Source organism: Taudactylus pleione, unplaced genomic scaffold (assembly GCF_031769625.1).
Source record: "Taudactylus pleione unplaced genomic scaffold, aTauple2 ptg000181l, whole genome shotgun sequence".
NCBI classification, from domain to species: Eukaryota; Metazoa; Chordata; class Amphibia; order Anura; family Myobatrachidae; genus Taudactylus; species Taudactylus pleione.
This window is the reverse complement of record NW_028284583.1, coordinates 9708124-9731604: the sequence shown is the minus strand read 5'-3', so window position 1 is coordinate 9731604 and position 23481 is coordinate 9708124. Positions and strand designations below refer to the sequence as shown.

The 23481-nt window shown below is 49.0% G+C and overlaps 1 pseudogene; it reads left to right on the top strand.

Annotated features, from left to right (window-relative positions):
- LOC148519838 (putative tyrosine carboxypeptidase MATCAP2) overlaps positions 1-12832 on the top strand; it is a 30236-nt pseudogene extending 17404 nt beyond the window's left edge.
- Positions 12833-23481: the final 10649 nt, after the last annotated feature.

Genomic DNA, 23481 nt, shown 5'->3' with positions numbered 1-23481 from the left:
CAGTAGTGAGCCCCCTATAATGCCCCCAGTAGTGAGCCCCTTGTAGTTGCCCCCAGTACTGAGCCCCCTGTATTGTCCCCAGTAGTGAGACCCTTGTAGCTGCCCCCAGTAGTGAGCCCCCTGTAATGCCCCCAGTAGTGACCCCCTGTAATGCCCCCAGTAGTGAGCCCCTGTAGCTGACCCCAGTAGTGAGCTCCCTGTAGCTGCCCCCAGTAGTGAGCCCCCAGTAGCTGCCCCCAGTAGTGAGCCCCCAGTAGCTGCCCCAGTAGTGAGCCCCCTGTAATGCCCCCAGTAGTGAGCCCCCTGTAGCTGCCCCCAGTAGTGAGATCCCAGTAGCGAGATCCCAGTAGTGAGCCCCCTGTAATGCCCCCAGTAGTGAGCCCCCTGTAGCTGCCCCCAGTAGTGAGTCCCCAGTAGTGAGCCCCCAGTAGCGAGATCCCAGTAGCTGCCCCCTGTAGTGAGCCCCCTGTAATGCCCCCAGTAGTGAGATCCCAGTAGCTGCCCCCTCTCCCCCCGCACGTGCGTGCAAACACACCAAAAAAAACCCACTTACCTTTATCCCCGCTCCTGTGAAGCCGCCGTCCGCCCCAACGCCCACTCCTCGGCACTATGGGAGTGACGTCATGACGTCACTCCCATAGTGCACTGCGGGACCCGGAAGATGGAGTAAGCTCTGTCCTCCGGCTGCCGCCGGGGGTTTGAATAGAAGCCGGGCGTCCGCTGGTAACACAATCTCAGCGAGCACCCGGCATATGGAGGGTGCAGGGGGTGCGTTTGCTGGGCCGTGCCCCTTAAGCCGCCAGGCCCCATAGCAACCACACCCCCTGCACCCTCCATAGTTACGCCACTGCGGATAGGTTGTGACTATGAACACAAATCAAAGCACAGGGGTCAACATTCGGTTCACATGTCCAAATCATTCATATCTGGGTAAGGAATCATGTGTTATTATATCTAGAATCCCTGAGTCATATGCCTTTTAAGAGAGGAGAGGCGTATGTGCAGTTTCTGTGCGGACCCCCCTCTCGTGCTAGAGCATTTGCCGCATAGTTTCTGACACTCTACCAGTCTACTGCACGTATCACCGGCTAAATGGTGCATGCACCATTTTCCTGGAGACTTCTGCAGCATCAGTGTAAAGGTAAGTATAGCCTAGCATGATGAGTGCTGAGGGCCCCGTTGACTCAGGAAATGGTGTGTTAAAAACATATTTTCTTTTAAAGACCCCGGATTGCACTTTCTTATACGCTAGTTTAAAAAAGCAATGCACTCAAAGCTTAGGGGGGGCATCTGCTCTGGGATCTGCTGAAGTTTCAGCCAAAGCAGGAAAATCTTCTGCTCTTTCCCCCCATCCCAGCAGATGTGTCTTGGAAAGAGCAGGGAGCCATGCCATCTCTCCAACATTTGGGTAACAGAATTCATGAGGCTTTCTACACCTGCCATTCCAAGGGGCATATCCATTTGGGCACAAGGTTTTCACTGCAAATAAATTGCGGCCTTCTTGAGCAATTTTCTGTTATTGGTGGTATGTGCGCTCCTGATAACTACTGTATACACTGGAAAATAAAGTTGCTATATTTTTGGGGGGTAAAACCCCACAGGATTTATTTTAAAAGTAATAATAACAGCCTGTAACCCCCCTCCCCCACCAAAAAAAAAAAATTGCATCACTGTAATAATTATTATTACTGTCCCAAAGAATAACATTAAAAATGCTAAAAAAGTAGAGAAAAAAAAGTTGATTTGGGGGTATTTTTAGACCAATTAAAAAAAGGAAAAAATTAAAAAGAAATACAAAGGGTGCATGAGGGAGTGCATAAATTAAAGTAAACTGTGATTTTGAGGTAATTCGAAGTTAGGCTAATTGGAAACTGATGAGGTTTCACAAGTGGGAGTGGCCTAAACAAAAGCTCTGTATAGTGTAATACACTGGATTTATCACAGTACTGCTGTCTTCAGGGCCGTAACTAGGGTAGTGCGGCCGGTGCCATGGCACAGGGCACCACAGGGCAGGGGGCACAGTTTGGGCCTGTCAAATTTCTCTTTATTATCATTCTCACTTATAACTTCCTCTTATTTCATCCCCAGCATCTCCTGGCCTCCCCTATCTCTTCCCTGGCCCTTCTCCATGAGACAATTCCCCTTTTTTGGGTGCATCATGTCCTTTTGAAAAACGAGGGGGGTGCCAATGCTCTTTCTGGCACAGGGCACCAAAAAGTCTAACTACGGCTCAGGCTGTCTTATATCTTCTCATACAGCTACCAGAGCTTAATCTGTGAGGAACCACTGCTGTAATGTATAGCAGGAGGGTTGTCATTCTGCTAATCTGTATATATCACTACACCTTTGCATGTTTACTGGAGTTGCTCCCTCCCCCCTGCCACACACATGCACATTTAATATTTGTGTGTTTCCATTTCTGTAAAAAAGATAATAACTATTGTGAAAAAATCTATAAGTGCCAGCAACAGGTTTTAGAATATTTTAGGCTACAGATTTATAGTATAGTGCTGAGGTCATTTGCAGTGGCAAACGCTGGATTTCTAGAGGGGGTTTCCAAATGCTTGATTTTAGAGTGAGTGTGACCAGTCCATGAAAAGGGTAGAATTAGCACTTAACCAGCTTTAATATGTGTTATACAAAGTATATTGTGTGTCATAATTCCAGCATATCGAGGACCAGCAATCACAGTAAGCCACTAAATGTGGCAGTAGGGCCATCCTGCCTGAGCTGAATGCTTTTATTTTAGATGTGCTCACCATTCCAGAGCATGGGAGCAAGTCCGGGAGTCTGGGAGCAGCAGCAGAACCTAGCACTGCCCTGGACATATATGTACATATTGGGCTCTATAGCAGTACATCCCTAACAGTGAATGTTTTCCATATCTCCTAGTTGGTGCACAGGTTATTTACTACTGACTGATACATGTTAAAAGATCCACAGGTGGTGCTAATTATTTCATTTGTGATACTGAGAACATGAAGCACTAGTAAAATTCAATTACATTACTATTTCTATTGTGGTCATGGTGTGGGCTGGGGAGGGGGGTTTCCAGGCACACGGAAACCCCCCCTGCATTTGCCTATGATTTGTATGCTAATGTTTCTTTTTATCCTAACAGGTTGCTTTAATAAAGATCAAGTTTACCTTAATGGGATTCTACAGCTTCTAAGACACAGAGACACCATAGACTTCTGCCTGCTAACATGCATGGGCAAGGTATATTTTATTATCACTATGTCTTTCAGTAATGTAATAATAGGAAAGTGACACGATCATGATCATTGTGCTATATTTATATTCATACACTGCACACATGGTAACACAATGCACAATCACTGTAACAAGGTAGGAAGGAATCATTAAATGATGCTTGTCCCCACTGGTGTATCTACAGTATAATGGGTGCAGGGTGTGCGGAGCACATGGGCACACACAGCACACCCTGCACCCATTTCTTCTGTACTTACCTCTCTCTGGAGGACTGCGTCGGTGGCAGCAGCGCTGCACAAATCACATATTCATTTGTGTGTACGCTTTAATTTTACAGGTATTCACTAACCATGATGCATCATGATCCCTATAGGTGACCGAGGGGCGTATTTATAATGACTGCAGGGTGTGCAGTGAACACGGGCCCCTGGGTCCAGGAGAGGCCCATGTTTTTATACTTACCTCTCCGAATTCCCACAGAGTAGCGCTATACAAAACGCCTGGAAAATAGCTGTCACACCATTTCCCTGGAGACTTGAGCATGCACAGTAGACTCTGGCACAGCACTACAGTCTACTAGTGCTCAGAGTCTACTGCATTGCCGGGTAGAGAGGAGGGAGCCCAGGACATAGACTGCACATGGGCCCTCTCATAATATGCACCTGTCTGTCCCTATTACTGTATAGAAGGAAGCATAACTGTCTGACCTCATCATATTGGACAGGAGCTGGAGGTAACAGGCTGCAGTATGGAATTCCATGTCCTGCTGTAGATGGAGATGGCTTCTGATAGAATATAATGTGCTGATAACATTATGCATGAAAGTCTCTTTTTACTGGCTTACTGTTGGTAAAGTTATATGTTAGTGATGCCATTGTTATTCTTGTAGCTACTCTTCCCTAATTAAAACATTCAAATATACACTAAAAATGTATCATGTACAGCAGCTAATTATTTCTCAGTTGTTAGTGTCATGTCAAGCCTGACGCGTTATCATCATGTTTTTTAAGTTGTTAGCGGACACTATTAAACTGCTTTAAATCGCATTATTAACAGGTCAGTATTACAGTTTCCAGCTGGCACTTTCCCTGTTATAAATGTCTATCACTCATACCCTAATTGTCTAGGACTCATACCCAACCCACAGGAACCAAATTACATTCTATCTGTAGATGTTGATAGCATTGGAAGACATGCAGCAATGTTGACAATTTTCATTTGGAAACTGCTGAATTGTTGACATGATAACGTATCATTAACCCTAATCCCTATCCCTAACCTTTCTCCTAGTGCCTAACCCTAACCTTCTGTCAGAGTTCAGCCGGGGATCGGCCGTCCCTTACCGTCCCGCCGGCTTCCTCTGACTTTCCGGGCAGTCGGGCGGCTCGTGCGGTGACGTGGGAGGTGCTGAGCATTCTCCCTGATGCTGTGTGTCGGGGGGCCTGGTGCGCGGGGATCGGAGTCCCTGTCATGGGCGCCGCCATGACACTTCCTGCTCTGACTGCTCTTCCTCCCCTGACAGTCTGGCCGGTCAGCTGACGCTGTGGACCAATCAGTGGGCTTCCAGGGGTATATTTCCGGCTCCTGTGTATCAGGTAGTTGCCTGAACAACCATTGTCGCTGCTAGTGTTACTAGTGGTCTCTCGTACCAGGTTCCCTTGCTTCCAGTGATCTATTCCTGTGTACAGCTATATCATCCATCTCACCAGTGCTTTACCACCTTAGCCTGTGTGCAGCTATATCATCCATCTCACCAGTGCTTTACCACCTCAGCCTGTGTGCAGCTATACCATTCATCTCATCAGTGCTTTACCATCTCAGCCTGTGTGCAGCTATACCATTCATCTCACCAGTGCTTTACCAGCTCAGCCTGTGTGCAGCTATATTGTCAGTGCGTTATCACCTCGCCTGTGTGCAGTATACCTCCATTCCACCAGTGCGTTACTACCGCCACCTGTGTGCAGTATACTATCCATTTCACCAGTGCTTTACCATCACAGCCTGAGTGTAGTTATATGTACCCACCTCTCCAGCGTTGTAATCTCTGGCTGGCTCCGGTGCCACTACCTACCTCGTTACTGGACTCTGTGGTCCCTACCTACGTGTTACAGTATTGCATCGTGGTGCACTCTTTCTGACTGGCAACCCGGTAGAGTGTGTCCGCAGTGCACACTTCCTTGTACCTCAAGTACAGTGTCCCTACATGCCCCTTACTGGCACCGACCATTTGGGCCACGAGTGTTCATTTCTCCTTTTTCCCGCAGGCTTTGGTCACCTAGTCAAAGTACCGCGACCTGCTTACGAGGTGCAGCTCAAGCCCATATCCCGATTGGTGGGGTCACTGGCGAACACCATCTCGTGGGTTAGATTCCGCGCCTTTGACTAGGTCTCGCCAACGACCAAGACCTGTGGATGCGGAGGTCGTACATTCAGGCCCCTCGCCTCCATTTCCTCCCGCAGCCTCAGGCCTCAGCTTCCAGAAAACCACCTCCCAGCGTGACAGTTTGTTCAGGCCCAATGGAAGCTACGGGCTCCCCAGGTACTGGGAATCTCCAGGAGCTAACGGCTCGCATGGATAACCAAGAGGCGGCACAGCAACATGTGGCCCAGTACCTACAGGAATTATCTGGTCAGCTCCTGTCTATTCAGAACACTCTGGCAACTATGTCTCATGCTCCACCTTCTGTCGCTCCTACGGTTTCTCCGGTATTACCTTCGGGGGTCGTTCCTCAAAAATCCCGTTTGCACTTGGCTACTCCCGAGAGGTTCGATGGTACGCCTCAATGATGTCGTAGTTTCATAAACCAGTGTGAGATCCAGTTCGAATGCCTACTCCAGAATTTCCCTACCTCCCGGTCTAAGGTGGCCTATGTAATTTCATTACTAACTGGGACAACTCTGGATTGGGTCTCCCCCTTGTGGGAACGAGCAGATCCACTCGTATCTAGATATGAAGTGTTCGTGGCAGCTTTCAAAAGGATCTTCGATGAACCTGGGGGATCCGTCTCTGCTTCTTCAGATTTGCTTCGTGTCCGTCAGGGTACACGGTCCGTCGGGCAATATGTGGTACAATTTCAAACCCTGGCATCCGAACTAAAATGGAATTAGGAAGCACTGAAGGCAGCCTTCCTACATGGCTTGTCTGAGAGGATGAAGGATGAATTGGCATCTAGGGATTTACCTCCCGCCTTCTCGGTTGTTATATCCCTCTGTATAAAGATTGACCTTCGCCATAGAGAACGGTGGGGAAATAGGGGGCGTGGAGATCGTCCTCGGGATCGCCCATCCTTGGGAGGTAATGCCCCTCCTTCCTTCCTTAGCAGTGAGGAGCCGATGCAAATTAACAGATCTCGGTTAAGTACCGCCGAACGGAACCGGCATTTTCAAAATAAATTGTGCTTATATTGTGCTGCTCCGGAGCACATATTAAGGAATTGTCCTGTATTGGCGGGAAATGCGAAACCCTAATTGATGTTGGGAGCATGCAATTGGGGGTTATTTCTGACTCCTCCCAAATAAATGACAGTTTATTGCCTGTGTCGCTTTCCTACCGGTCCAGGACAAGGATGGTTAAAAGCCCTTGTGGATTCTGGAGGTGCCGGCAGTTTCATTTCTAAGTCACTGGTTCAGACCCTAGGCATTCCGGTGGTTCCATTGCCAGACAGGTTACTGCTCTCAGGTGTAGATGGCAAAACCTTGTTAGGAAGATCTATTTCCTCTAAAACCCTGCCAGTGTTCCTCCAGATTGGATGTCTGCACCAGGAGACAATTGAATTTTTTGTTCTTCCCGACTCAGCCTATGAACTAGTTTTAGGCCTCCCCTGGCTACAAAAACACAACCCTACGTTTGAGTGGTCCAGTATGCAGATTTTATCGTGGGGTCCAAGTTGTTTCCATGGATGTCTCGTCAAAGTACTCCCTGTCCGCACTAATACGGTGTCCGCCAGTGGAAATATAAGCTTCCCCCCGTCTGACAAACCCAAGTGTTCTTCTGTTCCCGGTCTACCAGCAGCTTATCAAGATTTTGCCGATGTATTCTGCGAACAGGCTGCGGATAAACTTCCACCTCATCATTCCTGGGACTGTGGTATTGAGCTCCTGCCAGGGAAGAACCCTCCTCGGGGTCGAACCTACCCATTATCAGTTCCTGAAATAGCCGCTATGGCGGCATATATAAAAGAAAATCTAGCTAAGGGGTTTATCCAGCCCTCCACTTCTCCAGCAGGGGCAGGGTTTTTTTTTTTAGCAAGAAAGACGGCGGGCTTCGGCCTTGTATTGACTACTGTGGTCTCAACCAGATTACTGTAAAGAATCAATATCCTCTGCCTCTGATTCCGGAGCTTTTTGATAAAGTTCGCGGGGCCTCTTTGTTCACCAAACTTGATCTGCGGGGTGCGTATAATTTAATTCGTATTAAAGCTGGAGATGAGTGGAAGACCGCTTTTAACACCAGAGACGGCCACTTCGAATATCTCGTAATGCCCTTCGGACTCTGCAATGCCCCAGCGATATTTCAAGGTTACGTAAACGAGATTTTCCGGGATGTCCTCTACAGTTTGTTATAGTCTATTTGGATGATATTCTAATTTTTTCCAAGAATTTGCAGGATCATCGCCAGCATGTCCGCGAAGTCTTGTCCCACCTCCGGAAGCATCACCTTTATGGAAAAATATCCAAGTGTCTTTTCGAACAAACCGCGGTACCCTTCCTAGGGCACATAATTTCTGGAAAGACCCTCAGGATGGATCCGGAGAAGTTAAAAGCCATTTCTGACTGGCCGTTACCTAAATCCTTGAAGGCTGCTCAACGCTTCTTGGGTTTTTCAAATTATTACCGGCGGTTTATACCAAATTTCTCTACACTGGTGTCACCTATCACAAATCTCACAAAAAAGGGGGCCAATCCCATTCGCTGGCCAGGTACTGCCATCCAAGCCTTCCAAAAATTAAAAGAAGCCTTCTCCACTGCACCTATCCTGTGCCAACCCCAATTGGACAAACCATTCACAGTTGAGGTAGATGCTTCTTCAGTAGAGGTAGGGGCAGTACTGTCTCAAATCTCAAGTGATGGAAAGTACGATCCCTGTGGGTATTTTTCTAGTAAGTTTTCCATTGCCGAAAAGAACTACGGAATTGGTGACCAGGAACTACTAGCTTTAATGGAATGGCGGCATTTGTTGGAAGGAGCCCTTTTCAGTTACCATGATCACGGATCATAAAAACTTAATCTACCTCCAAATGGCTCACCGTCTAAATGCTAGACAGGCCCGTTGGTCCTTGTTCTTTTCAAGATTTAATTTAAAACTTAAATTTCGTCCTGGCAGTCTAAACAGAAAAGCTCTCTCACGGTCTTTCTTGTCCAGCACTCAGGAAGAGGATCATCAACGTTCCCGACCAATTTTAGATCCTGTAGTCTTCGCCTCTACTCAGATTTTGACTCCTCCCCCAGGGAAAATTTTCGTGACCCCAGAACTACGGGGAAAATTACTAACTTGGGTTCATAGCTCTCTGTTTGCTGGCCATTCTGGCATCCTCAAGACTTACAAGTTCCTTCAGCGTTCCTATTGGTGGCCCACAATGAAAGGGGATATTCGAGAATTTATTCTTTCATGTGTAACATGCACTCAGCATAAGACTCCTCGCAAGAAGGCAGCAGGTCTCCTGCGACCCCTGTCCATTCCTAATACGCCTGGGACCCATATATCCGTGGATTTAATCTCTGAACTACCATGCTCCCAAGGATACAATACCATATGGGTAGTGGTGGATCGCTTTTCTAAGATGGCACACTTTATTCCATTAATGGGTCTCCCTTCTGCTCCGCAGTTGGCAAGAGTCTTTATTAAGGAAATATTTAGATTGCATGGACTTCCTAAAGAGATCATTTCCGACCGCGGAGTTCAATTCGTAGCTAAATTTTGGAGAGCCTTATGTAGCACTTGTGGAACCAAGTTAAAATTTTCTTCAGCCTACCATCCACAAACTAATGGGCAAACCAAAAGAGTTAACCAAGAGCTGGAGACTTTCATAAGACTCTTCGTTTCCTCCTCACAAGATAACTGGCTGGATCTATTACCTTGGGCAGAATTTTCACATAACTTCAAATATCACACTTCCTCCAAAGCCACTCTTTTTTTTACGGTGTTTGGGAGACATCCTCGAGTCCCAGATTTTCAAAATTTGCCTACTGTAGAGGTTCCGGCAGTTTCTAAATTGGTGGAGTCCTTCGCGACCATTTGGAAGAGGGTTCATTCTTCTCTGAAGCAGTCGTCTAAGAACTACAAAAAATTTGCGGATAGACGACGTGTCGCTGTCCCACTGCTGAGAGTTGGAGATAAAGTCTGGGTATCCTCCAGGAACATCCGTTTGAGAGTACCTAGTATGAAGCTAGCTCCGCGCTTCATTGGTCCTTACCGTGTTCACAAGGTCATCAACCCAGTCGTGTATAAGTTGGAACTCCCTCCTCAACTAAGAATATCCAATACCTTTCATATTTCTTTACTGCATCCTCTAGTGCTGAATCGTTTTCAAACTTCTGCTCCCAAGTTACCTCAAGTGCAAACTTCTCAAGGTACAGAGTTCGAGGTAGGGACGATTTTGGACTCTCGATTTACCCAATCTAACAAACTCCAATATCTCATTGACTGGAAAGAGTACGGTCCGGAAGAAAGGGCATGGATCAGGGCCACAGATGTTCACGCACCTCAAATGGTTCGAGCCTTCCATACTAGATTTCCAGGTAAACCTGGTGGGTGTCCGGTGTCCACCCTGAAAGGGGGGGGTACTGTCAGAGTTCAGCCGGGGATCGGCCATCCCTTACCGTCCCGCCGGCTTCCTCTGACTTCCCGGGCAGTCGGGCGGCTCGTGCGGCGACGTGGGAGGTGCTGAGCATTTTCCCTGATGCTGTGTCCCGGGCAGCCTGGTGTACGGGGGGATCGGAGTCCCTGTCATGGGCGCCGCCATGACACTTCCTGCTCTGACCGCCCTTCCTCCCCTGACAGTCTGGACGGTCAGCTGACGCTGTGGACCAATCAGTGGGCTTCCAGGGGTATATTTCTGGCTACTGTGTATCAGGTAGTTGCCTGAACAACCATTGTCGCTGCTAGTGTTACTAGTGGTCTCTCATTCCAGGTTCCCTTGCTTCCAGTGATCTATTCCTGTGTACAGCTATATCGTCCATCTCACCAGTGCTTTACCACCTCAGCCTGTGTGCAGCTATATCATCCATCTCACCAGTGCTTTACCACCTCAGCCTGTGTGCAGCTATATCATTCATCTCACCAGTGCTTTACCACCTCAGCCTGTGTGCAGCTATACCATTAATCTCATCAGTGCTTTACCATCTCAGCCTGTGTGCAGCTATATCATTCATCTCACCAGTGCTTTACCACCTCAGCCTGTGTGCAGCTATACCATTCATCTCACCAGTGCTTTACCAGCTCAGCCTGTGTGCAGCTATATTGTCAGTGCGTTATCACCTCGCCTGTGTGCAGTATACCTCCATTCCACCAGTGCGTTACCACCGCCACCTGTGTGCAGTATACTATCCATTTCACCAGTGCTTTACCATCACAGCCTGAGTGTAGTTATATGTACCCACCTCTCCAGCGTTGTAATCTCTGGCTGGCTCCGGTGCCACTACCTACCTCGTTACTGGACTCTGTGGTCCCTACCTACGTGTTACAGTATTGTATCGTGGTGCACTCTTTGTGACCGGCAACCCGGTAGAGTGTGTCCGCAGTGCACACTTCCTTGTACCTCAAGTACAGTGTCCCTACATGCCCCTTACTGGCACCGACCATTTGGGCCACGAGTGTTCGTTTCTCCTTTTTCCCGCAGGCTTTGGTCACCTAGTCAAAGGACCGCGACCTGCTTACGAGGTGCAGCTCAAGCCCATATCCCGATTGGTGGGGTCACTGGCGAACACCATCTCGTGGGTTAGATTCCGCACCTTTGACTAGGTCTCGCCAACGACCAAGACCCGTGGATGCAGAGGTCGTACATTCAGGCCCCTCGCCTCCGTTTCCTCCCGCAGCCTCAGGCCTCAGCTTCCAGAAAACCACCTCCCAGCGTGACACCTTCCCTATGAAGCTTAACCCTAACTTCCCACTAGTGCCTAACCCTCCCATCCCGCTGCCTGACCCTAATGCTTAGAATGTCGGGATTTCACATGTTGATATTTCTGAATGATCTCAATCTACACAGCCCCCCACTCTGTCTAGCCTGACCCTCTTTCCACTGCTGCACCCTCCTCTCTGGCTGCTGCCTGCTCCTCCCCTTTTATAATCCCCTCCCCCACTCCACTACATTCTGCCCCCCGCTCCCATACTAATCCCTGGTGGCTGGCCTGGTCCTGCAGCAGTAGCCCTGGGCTCATCTGTACCACATATAAACTAATGTAGTTGGTCCCTGGGGATGGACCTAAAGCCCCCTAATGGTAGAGCCGGCCCTGCTTGTCCATGAGCATTGATTTAAATAAAATTGATATATTAAATTATAATAAATTATATAAGAAATTATTTAACAAGGGTTTCAATGTGTTATTTAATCAATTAAAACTCATTAGAAAATGATGATGATGATGATACAGGAAAGCGGCTGCCGGCACTGTGCTGCAGGTATGCAGGAGGAAGTGATGCATTCTCAGCTCACTACATCATATGTCATTAGCCTATGGCCAATCCTCAGCTGGTCTTAACATTTGTAGCTTTTATACATGTTCATTGGCAATAAAAAGCTCTCATCACCTTGTGCAAAGCAGGTCCAAATAGACTGACATCTGTAATTACAGCTAAGTCACTAGCACTAAGTATTGATAGTTACAGAGGTTGAATATTTATCTATTATCTGTTTCATTTGTAATTAGGAAATCATTTAGAGGGGAGGTTATTACATTACATAATACATTTTGTTGGTTAGTGATAAGAATCAGAGTAAATTAATTTTAATTCATGATGTAAATTTCTAGTCACTCCATATGTAGTCTTAAGCTGGCCACACACTAGATCAACTTACATCCAACCAGCCAACTTGTTGATTGGTTGGAATGAAAATCTGGTAAGGAATGGGAGTAACTGATGATCAGCAATTTGCTCCTAAATACCAGAAAACAGATGAAAATGGTCGTTCAGACAAGTTTGTTAAATGTTTGATCTAAACAATTTGTTCAAACAGCAGTTTTTGTCCATTTTCCGGCGTTTGGGAGCAAATTGCTGATTGTCTTTTGCTAATATACCTTACCAGATTTTCACTCCAACCAATCAACTAGTTGGCTGGTTGGATGTAAGTTGGTCTAGTGTGTGGCCAGCTTTACTGTATGTATCTAATACACTATTGTGATTCTTCTTCAAGGTGTCTTATGAGGATATAACTCGGCTGAAGCAATTTGCCGTCTGTCACACTTCCAGAATCCCTCTCTTCCTTAGAGATCGAGGACGTTATATGAAACGTCTGGAGCACATCATGGAAGTGAATGGCCTGACAGGCAAGAAGCTGAGGAAGCTGATCGTGTGACCACACCACTGTCACTAATTGTCTACTCTCCTACTAACAGCTAACCCCAGGGGTCCCAATCCAAATCTACAGGACCCCAGTGACGTGACACAGACCACCAGGAAAATGTGGACACATTTGTTTTTTCTTAAAGATCTGGCAACCAATATCTTGCCAACAAATCATTATACTATTCAGTATTAAATGATTAATATAACAACAGAAATGCAGAGTTTGTAATTTTTGTAAACTGATGTGAGTTAACTTTTAACTTTGAATTTATATGTCATGGTCAGTAATCATAGTGTAGGAATAGCGTGGGCAGGATGTCACTTTTTATGGCTCTGGTGTGAAGTACAGCAAGGCAGAGGGGCCAGATGCTGTGTATGGCTCTGTAGGATTATTTATTATATAGTACCAGTTATTTATATAGGGCATACATACTGTATTCCACATCACTTTACAGAAAATATTTGGACATTAACAGCAGTCCCTGCCCCAGTGGAACTTACAATCTATATTCCCTACCACATGTACAGGAAACCAATGCAAGCACTGGCAGCATATACAAACTCCACACAGATAGAGCTCTGTGGTGGGAAATGAACCCATGACCTCAGTGCTGTGAAGCAGTAATGCTAACCATTACGCCAACTGCGCTGCCCAAATTACTGCGCATTTATGCCTATTTCTAGACTTATGGATGTTCATAGCATAATGTTTGTGTCACCTATTTACAGTCCCTGTTAGTAATGCTCATGCCAATAAAATGTTACTAAAAAGTGTTAACAACTGTACTATCATTTCGGACCATCCTATTAATTTATTTTCCTAACATGCAGCTTGTACTGTATCATTTATGTTTTAATTGAACATAAGTAGACAATTTGCATGTGCAATAAAACTAAACCACCCCTTAAAAACACACTGTTTGCTTATAATTGCAAAACATCCTGGGATTTTAGACTTTAATATCCCAGGAAATTTAGTAAGTAAACCCCAGAGGTTCAAAGGTGGGTGTCTGATATCACAAAATAAAGGAAAATAGCATTTGAGCTGCACCTGTGCAATTTCCCATGTTTTATTATTACTATTGAATATTTATATAGAACCACCAAATGACACTATGCTGTATAGGGATTATCATCATACTTGCCTACTCTCCGGGGAGTTGCAGGAGGCTCCCGATTTTAGGCCCCCGAAAAAGTAGGCAGATCTCCCACATTCTGGCCACTTCCTATAAATGTGTGGGTCCGTACGGAGGGGGCGGGGCTAAATGAAGCGAATCATGTCTTTTAACCTCATCCCCTCAGCACAGACCTGCAAATCGTGGGTTTTTTACTTTAATCTTACAAGTTAAAGGTTTTGAAAAGGTACAAATAACTGTTTCATTGCTTTATTGTATGACACCTCGCATGTCTCTCTAGTACCTTTTATAGATGGTTCCATATTTATTTGTGTGTACACGATAATTTTACTGGCTTTCACTAACCATAATGCATCATGATCCCTATAGGTGACCCAGGGGCGTATTTATAATGGGGTGTGCGGTGAACATGGGCCCCTGGGTCCAGGAGAGGCCCATGTTTTTATACTTACCTTATACTTAAGTCCCACGGAGTGGAGCTACATAAAACGCCTGGAAAATGTCTGGCGCTGCCATTTTCCCAGCATTTTCGCATACACAGTAGGAAATCACGTCATTTTCCCGGTGACCTGCACATGCACAGTAGACTCTGGGCACACTCTAGTATCCGGACTCTACTGCTGCTGTCAGTTTGCTGATGGCAGCCGGGGAGGGAGGAGGGGGCCCTGGACGGGGAGTGAACATGGGCCCCTTCCTCTCATAGGGGTCTATTTACTAAGAGGAGATAAGGGGTTAGAAACACTATACGGAGAGAAAATGCCTGTACATAACGCTTCTCAGTATGTACTAAAGGGTTTTTCTCTGCCTGCAGCCTGTCAGCGCTAAGTGCAGGCTACAATATCGCACTGCACCTGGGTCACTTAGCACTGCCATAGACACCTATGGCAGCGCTAAATGTCCCAGGTGTTACTAAGGGAAGAGGTCACTTACCGTCTGGTGAATTCTCCAGCGCTGATATTGCCTCCTCTAGCTGCCGATATCTGCTTCTCCTCACTAGAGAAGCTGGAAGTGTTGTTGTCATTTTACATTTTGTTTATAAAGATTTTACAAAAAAAAGTTCACTGCTGCAGCTGCCGGCTGGGAGATGGTGAGTCACACAGGCTGTCAGGGGATAGGGGTCCTAGCTGTTACCACCAAGGGGGTGACTTAGCGGTGAAGGTGCCCACACACATAGGGACATTTTACACGATTTGGCCGATTTCGACGAATCGGGTAAAAAAAGTACAAATCATGAGTTTATACGCACGAGCACGATGCCGATGCACGTCCCCGCTCATCGTACATCGCATCTTCTGATCTGCTGTGCTGTAGGGCAGATTAGCCAATCTGGGATACAATGCATTGGCTGCAAGATAGATCTTTAGTCAGATTGGCCATTTTTAACTCCAAATCATGATCATGACGGCAAGTGAGCTCCCGTGAAAGTTCATGAGGAATTTGGCCATAAAATCGTATCGCGAGGACATCGGTATGTGTGTGGGCACCTTGACTGTCCTCTGCAGGTCTATTTTTAGTAACAGCTGCGTTAGCCGGCTCCTGCTTCACAGCACTAGCAGGCGAAGCAGGAGCGGTATTAACTCCATGGTATGTGGAGTCTTATTAAATAGACCTGTTAATACACCTCTGAGATGACCAAATGTAAAATTCACTCCAATTTGCCTACAAATTGTGACTCTGCAGATCTCCACAATCTTCAGGAAAAATTACAAACCCCCCAACTTGACACAAGGACAAAGCAATAAACATGAGCCTATACTTACTTGAAGGGCAAAATAGAGACTTAAGCTGGCCACACACTAGAACAACTTGCATCCAACCAGACAACTAGTTGATTGGTTGGAATGAAAATCTGGTAACGTATGGGAGTAAATGATGATCAGCAATTTGCTCCTAAATACCAGAAAACAGATGAAAATGGACGTCAGACAAGTTTGCTGAATGTTTGATCTAAACAATTTGTGCAAACAACAGTTTTTGTCCATTTTCCGGCGTTTGGGAGCAGATTGCTGATTGTCATTTGCTTTCATTCCTTACCAGATTTTCATTCCAACCAATCAACTAGTTGGCTGGTTGGACAGATAATCTTTAGATGTGTGGCCAGCTTTATGCAGGAGAAACAAGGCTAGGGTATACAAAGTATATAGGCAGGATAAATGGGCACATGGAAGAAATAGCCCAGGAATAATTAGAGACTCCTAAGGTTATGGCCTTCTTGCCCATGTAACCCTGGTTTAGGATTAAAGAAAAAACATTTAAAATTTATACTTTTGACATATACATTTCATAGCATTCTGAGGTCATTTAAGTCTGTAATTGCTTAAATAAATAAGGTATATATGTGTGGAGTCATCAAGGTACATTAAATTCTTATTGTACATGTTTATGTATATGTGTAATGTATAAGTAGTGTGCACTATACAAGAAAGTGCCAGAACTGGCAGGCAAAAGCTGCTTAAAGATATAAAAAAAATCCGCACTGATCCTTATATTTCTAGTTAATCTCACCCTACCTACTTATTTTCTGTGTAGGTCTTCACCAATTAATAATCATCCTTTTCTTACCATTTTTTAACGGAAAAGGAATAATATGAGATATGGTAAGAACTTACCCTTGTTATCTCTATTTCTACGAAGTCCATAGGGTTCCACAGGATACCTTGGGGTATAGGTGTGACGTCAGTCGCAGGGCACCAAAGAGTTAAGCTTTCAGCCTCCCAGGATGCACTAGGTCCCCCTCCTATACCCCGCCCCCGGGCCAAGGCACCTCAGTTAGTTACCAAGCCATAGGCCGGAGGAGAAGGAAGAGAGAGAACAAAGATCTGGACACATACAAGAATCACATTCTCACCAGAGGGAGACGGAAAACCGGTGACCAGAGCAAAGCCCATCTGCAGCACAGGTGCGACAGGGCGGGAGTCCTGTGGAACCCTATGGACTTCGTAGAAATAGAGATAACAAGGGTAAGTTCTTACCATATCTCATATTTTCTACTTCAGGGTCCATAGGGTATCCACAGGATACCTTGGGGATGTCCCAAAGCAGTATCCTTTAAGGGTGGGGACGCTCCTGTGCAGAAAGGAGAATCCGCCGCCCGAAGGAAGCATCCTGAGAGGCGAAGGTGTCAAACCTGTAGTACCTCACGAAGGTATGGACAGAAGACCACGTAGCAGCCTTGCAGATCTGAACTGCCGAGGCACCACGTCGAGCTGCCCACGAAGGACCCACAGACCTAGTGGAATGAGCCTTCAGAGAAGGAGGGACCGGTAGGCCTTCATGAAGATAAGCTTCAGAATAGCCATACGGATCCAGGCTGCCAAAGTTTGCTTTGAAGCAGGCCAACCCTTTTTACGGAAGCCATAGAGGACAAACAAAGCGTCCGACTTCCTAAACGAAGAAGTGCGGTCAACATAAGTCCTTAAGGCCCGCACAACATCCAAAGAGGCCTCACCCACGGAAAGACCCGGTGAGTTAAAGGCCGGAACAACTATTTCCTCGTTAACATGAAACTGGGAAACAACTTTGGGAAGAAACTCGGGCCGAGTGCGGAGTACTGCCCTGTTCCCATAAAAAACCAAGAAAGGGGGTCTACAAGAAAGAGCCCCTAACTCAGAAACACGTCTGGCCGAAGCAATGGCCAGAAGGAAAACAGTCTTAGCTGTTAGCCATTTAAGATCCACTGAGCCCAGTGGTTCAAACGGCGGTCCTTGGAGAGCCCTCAGGACCACAGCCAAATCCCAAGGCGCCACAGGTGGAACAAAGGGCGGCTGAATGCGGAGAACACCCTGCATAAAGGTGCGCACATCCGGGATTGTAGCAATCCTACGGTGAAACCAGACAGATAGGGCCGAAACCTGTACCTTCAAAGAAGCAAGGCGAAGCCCATGATCTAGTCCCGCTTGCAGGAAGGCGAGAAACCGAGACAGACGAAACTCCCGCGGTGCATAACCTCTCGGTCGACACCACTGGAAGAACGTATGCCACACGCGATGGTATATCCTCGCGGAAGACGGTTTCCGAGCTCGTAACATGGTACGCACCACAGAGCTGGAAAACCCCCGGGACCTCAGCATGGCCGTCTCAACAGCCACGCCGTCAAAGACAGCCGAGTCAGGTCCGGGTGAAGGCAAGGACCCTGAGACAGAAGGTCCGGTCGTAGCGGCAACCGCAGAGGACTGTCCACGGACAGACCCTGAAGGTCTGAGAACCAGTGCCGTCTGGGCCACGCGGGAGCTATCAACAGGAGCGTCCCTCCTTCCTGTTTGAATTTCCGGATTACCCGTGGAAGAAGGGAGACCGGAGGGAACAGGTATGCGAACCGGAACGTCCACCGGACGGACAGAGCATCCACCAGAGACGCCCCTTCGTCTCTTGTGCGAGACCCGTACACCGGCAACTTGTTGTTGTGCCGGGACGCCATGAGGTCGATTTCTGGAAGACCCCACCTGTCCACCAGTAGTTGAAAAACGTCCGGGTGCAGGGACCATTCCCCCGGATGAACGTCCTGGCGACTTAGAAAGTCCGCCTCCCAATTGAGCACTCCCGGGATGAAGACCGCTGATATGGCCGGAAGATTGCGCTCCGCCCAAACCAGGATCCGAGAGACCTCTACGAGAGCCGCCCGACTGCGAGTTCCTCCTTGCCTGTTTATGTAGGCCACGGTGGTAGCGTTGTCCGACTGGACCTGCACCGGGCGACCCTGGAGAAACCGCTGTGCCTGCTGGAGAGCATTGAAGACCGCACGGAGTTCCAAGATATTTATTGGAAGCTCCGCTTCTGTCGGCGTCCACCTGCCCTGGAACAAGTGTGGATCCGAAACTGCTCCCCAGCCCCGAAGACTGGCGTCCGTTGTCAACAGGACCCAATTTGGAACCAAGAACGGACGTCCCTTGTTGAGGTGGGTCGTCTGTAACCACCACGTAAGGGACAGGCGAACCTCCTGGGTGAGCACAATCGTCTGGGACTTCAGAGACTGAGTCAGCCCGTTCCACTTGGACAGGATCAGGTGCTGCAGAGGTCTGGAGTGAAACTGGGCGTATTCCACCATGTCGAACACCGACACCATGGAGCCCAGTAACCTCATCGCCGAGTGTAAGGACACCCGGCGGCTGTGCAGGCAACTGCGCACCCTTGACTGTAAAGCAGAGATCTTGTCCTCCGTCACGAAGATCCTTTGCTGTCCCGAGTCCAATAAGGCTCCAAGATGCAGAATCCTCCGAGACGGGATTAGAGTGGACTTCTGCCAGTTGATTAGCCAGCCGTGCCGTTGCAGCAGTGCAATGGTCAGGTCCAAGTGGCGTAACAGGAGCTCTGGAGATCCTGCCACCAATAACAGGTCGTCCAAATACGGTAACATGCGGACTCCCTGCAGCCGCAGAGAAGCCGCCATGACCGCCATCACCTTGGTGAAAACACGTGGTGCTGTTGCCAGGCCAAAAGGTAACGCCCGAAACTGGAAGTGGTCGCTGCGGATTGCAAACCTGAGGAACTGTTGATGGCGCAAAAGAATAGGGACATGCAGGTAAGCGTCCTGTATGTCCAATGACACCAAGTAGTCCCCAGGTTCCAGCGCCAGAATGATGGACCGTAGGGTCTCCATCCGAAACTTCGGGACCCGCAAAGACTTGTTGAGTGCTTTGAGGTTGAGAATCGGACGATATGACCCATTGGGTTTCTGTACCAAAAATAGATTTGAATAGAAACCCTGGCCCCTCTGGGAGAATGGAACAGGCACTATAACTCCAGCCTGGAGCATAGTGTGCAATACCTTCCGCAGCTCCGTAGCCTTGTTCCGGTCTGATGGGAGACCCATGGTGAAGAAGCGAGCCGGGGGTCTGTGCCGGAAGGAGAGGGCGTATCCGTGGGAAACCACCTCCAGAACCCAAGTGTCTGTCGTAGTGGTCGACCAACACTGGGCGAACTGTAGCAGGCGGCCTCCCACCCTGGGATCCCCCAAAGGGAGGCCCGGACCATCAGGCCGCAGGCTTGTCATCTGGCTTGGGGGCCGGACGTCTGGTACTCCATGCCTCCTTCCGGGGCTTGACCGATTTCTTAGGGCCAGCCTGTCGAGGAAACGACTGTGGTTTGGGCCTGCCCTGGGCCCTAGATGACCGAAAGGACGATGGTCCCGAACCAGAAGGAGCAGCGGCCGACGGAGACAAGCAGATTTGGCTGCCGCCAGCGTGGCCACAATCTTATCCAGATCCGGACCGAAGAGAACTTCTCCGGTAAACGGCAACGCTTCCAGACCTTTCTTAGAATCTGCGTCCGCCTTCCAGGATCGCAGCCACAAGGTGCGACGAGCAGCTACCGCTGCTGAAGAAATTCTAGACACCAGAGTACTAATGTCTAGAGCCGCCTCGTTGATGTAGGTGGCCGAATCACGGAGATTGCCAATCAACTCCGCCTGTTCAGCCGGACAGTCGGATTCAAAAGAAGCCTCTAATGAATCCGCCCAGCGCTCCATCGCTCTGGCAACCCAGCAAATGGCCATAGCCGGCCGTGCTGCCCCCCCTGCAAGGGAATAAGCGGACTTCAGGCAGATTTCTACCTTGCGGTCCGTAGCATCCTTAAGGGAGGACATGGATGGCATCGGCAATGTGGCACTACGGACAAGACGGGTCACGTGAGAATCCACCTGTGGAGGGGATTCCCACTTAGCAAAATAATTATCCGCGAACGGATAAGCCACCACCAGGCGTCTCTGCGGTTGGTATCTTTTGCCAGGTTGTTTCCACGCCTCCTCTAAATGGTCCACCAACTGACCCGAAAGAGGAAAGACTGTGGCATCGCCCTTCACATCTTTGAAAAAGGCATACTTAGATTTAGCCGCTGGGGGAACTTCGTCCTCAATCACCAAGGCTGTGCGGACCGCCCGAATAAGTCCAGGAATATATACTTTGGACTTAGCATCAGCGTCCTTAGTATGGAGAGGTTCCTGATCGTAAGGATCCAGAATCTCCCCATCATCAGACGTCCCTTCGTCATCCTCATAAGGAGCGGACAGAGACGCCACCGGCCTTTTATGAGGCCGCATCACAGACTCCCCTTGCAACACATCCGACAAGTGCTGTACAGAACTCGTCAGGGAGTTAACCCACGCTGGCTCCTGAGAACCCGGGAGCGGGGAAATAGGGAGACTGTGGGGTACCACCAATTGTCGTGGGAACCCCTGCATGGGTGACGACACCACAGACTGCTGGGACAAACCCATCGGAGTAAACGCGGGCTGCGGAGCTAACTGGCCCACTAAAGCTGTTAACGCCTGAGCGAAACAAGCCCAGGGCGGCTCCTGTACCGGTGCTGTAACCGTAATAGGCCGCGCCATGGACAAACACTGCCGGCAAAGGCCCTCCGCGCTACCCTCCCCCTCCGCTAACGGTACTTTGCACGTGGTACACTGTAGCCGGAGGGGAAAATCACTTTCAGACATGATGGCACCACGTATGTGACCTCTCTCACCAATTAAGTATTAAATAGGCGAGAGACCACCCTGCAGCACCGCACCGCAAGGGCTTTAGCAGAAGAACAGGGACAGTAATAAAGCTGACAGTTTAGAGAAGAAAAGTTACAGGCAGCGCTAGCACAGTCACATACAATGCAGAGAAATAACAATTCCTGCACTAACAGCGCTGATTACTCAACTACACAGACACAGGGCCTGGTAGGACACAGCGCTGCATACACAGACCTGAGCCACAGCGGAGGAGAGGTATGCGGGGGGACCCAGACCACGATGCTTCCGTCCAGCAGCGTTCACCATGCGTTCTGGAGAAGATGGCCGCCGAGGAGCAGAGAGGAGGCTGGCCTGGGGGAGGAGCGCTGCCACAGGACCAGTCGGCAGCATGCAGAGAGGGCTGTGTGCAGCGGGGGAGGCGCCGGCTGTGAGACAGGGAAGGCGCGCTCCCCTGGCATGCATTTAACCCCTGGGACGCCGCAGCGCTACCGCTCTGCTGCGGTCCGCTGTCCCAGGGGGTAGTGGAAGCGCAGGTTGGTCGCCTGGCTCCACGCTGCAGCCAGTCCCCAGGGAGCCCCCTGCCTGGGGACTTAGGACCATGTGATCAGCGGGGACCCACCGCGGGACCCCGCTGCTTACCTCTGTCCCCCTTGAATCCGGCCATGGTCCGGAGCATCTGGGGTCACCGCTAGCTGTGACCCCAGACGCCCACCAGCATCCCCGGATCAGTACCGGCGTTCTGGTACCGGCGGGGTGTAGGGAAGACAGCATGGACGTCAGGACTGACTGTCCATGCTGTTCATCCAGATGTGCAGCCACAGCTGCATGAAGAAAAAGCTTCAGGGGCTCTTCTAGCCCCCACTCCAACAGGTGCACCCGACTCCGGCCGGGCACCAAACTAAACTGAGGTGCCTTGGCCCGGGGGCGGGGTATAGGAGGGGGACCTAGTGCATCCTGGGAGGCTGAAAGCTTAACTCTTTGGTGCCCTGCGACTGACGTCACACCTATACCCCAAGGTATCCTGTGGATACCCTATGGACCCTGAAGTAGAAATAGGAAATGGTGCTATCCTGCTCACAAAATGTACTCAAATAGAAAAAAAGAAAAAAGGTGTGAGACTATTTGGAAGCTGCTGTCAGGTGGCCCCTGTTTAACTTAAGCGGAGTGATACATGTAGGAGTCAATTGGTTCCTGTCAGGAAAAGAGGGTCCTGTTATAGGGAGGTGATATAACAGCTGTTAGCAGCAGCTGACAGTCAGTCTGGAGTTCTCAGCCTCGAGTGCCCACCTCCCTGTGGCCTGGGTTGCAGAGCCGTAGTAGGCTGCCGGGCGCAGGGGGGTGGAGCTGGAGAGGAGGCATCAGCGGCGGCGGTCAAGCTTACCGCTGACAGGAGGGTGAAGGTCCCGGCAGTGGAGCTGCAGGGCGGTCCTATCGGCAGAGCTGCGAAGAGGGACTGATGGCAGCTGGAGGCTGTAAGCGGGGAAGAGTTGAAACACACCCCTGCTATTGAGAGGCTATGTTCCCAAAGAGGGGCATGTCTGCAAGCGTAGATGTGGAGCAGCAGCGGCTGCATCAAGAGGTCAGCTGCCACCTCAGCACAGCTATGGAGCTGGGTTGGTGGAGAGGGGACACGCCGGGCTATGTGAGGAGACAGAGAACAGGAGAGAGGGAGAGTCCGCTGGAGGTTGGTGGTAAGCTGACAGGGAGCAGCAGCGGGGCAGTGCAGCATCAGTGGAGCCGTATATAGCAGCAGAGGAGGGGCTTGGCAGCATGCCATAAGCATACAAACTGTTATATGGGCTAATCCCTGCAGTGGCTGCCTGGTTAAAAACTACACTTTGGAAGTGGTAGCAGTTGTAAGTACGATAGCCCCTTACAGTGCATACAAGCAGAAGCAAGTCAGAGCAGGGGAGTGGCAGTGTCAGCTGGTTACAGTTCAGGAGCAGCAGGTAGCCCACAAGTATTACAGCAGGACTGCTCATTGGCCAGCACAAAGTGGAGTGGAGGGGGTGGTTTTCTCAAGGGAGTAAAGTAGTTGCTTATGGTGCTCCTGTGTTGTGATACGTTGGTAGTGGCAGCAGCGCCCTACCAGTGGTCAGCTTGCACTGCATTCTGCCACAGCAGGATAACTAAGGGTTAACCCACCGCACATACATCACTGCTATTTACACTGATTT